Below are 713 nucleotides of genomic sequence, written 5' to 3' on the forward strand. Positions count from 1 at the left end.
TAGGCACATATGTAGTGTTGTTTAACTCAAGTAAATAGTTATTATCCAACATCAATTTCAATTTTCCAATTCCTTTAATTTGAAACTCATATCATTCCCCATTTGAATCTGACCTCCATTAAGATCAACAAATTCAGTAAACCATTCCTTAATAGGACACATATGGAAAGTGCATCCAGAATCAAGGACCCACTCATTTGGGTCTCTTTTGGGTGTGTTGGTAACAACAACACCCTGAATGTCAAGTTCATTCTTGAAGGCAATGGCTACAAAACTATAAGGACTATTTCTTTCTTTTGAATCAGAAATTTTCTTCAAATTGTCATTTATAAGATATCTAGTCTTTCCACAATAATAGCACTTCCTAACTTAATTCTTGGTTTTAATCTTACCTTTATTTCTATCCTTATATTTTGGTTTCTGAAATTTACCCTTATTAGAGGAAGTGAAATTACATACATTCTTCTTTTTACTTTGGTTTTGTTTATCCTTTATGTGGAGTCCCTCACCAATTTTAGTATCTTTGAACTCTGATTTTAGTTCAAGTTCCTTATTTCTTAGGGCAGTTATGATAATATCAACAGTAAGGTTTTCTCTCTCATATTCTAAGGCATTTCTAATATCTCTGTATCTTTTACTAAGGAAATTCAACAAGCCAACAGCTGATCATCAAAAATTTTCTCATCACAATTTGCTAAATCTTGAGTCAATTT

This window comes from Olea europaea, unplaced genomic scaffold, assembly GCF_002742605.1.
Source record: "Olea europaea var. sylvestris unplaced genomic scaffold, O_europaea_v1 scaffold3670, whole genome shotgun sequence".
In the NCBI taxonomy this organism is placed as follows: domain Eukaryota; kingdom Viridiplantae; phylum Streptophyta; class Magnoliopsida; order Lamiales; family Oleaceae; genus Olea; species Olea europaea.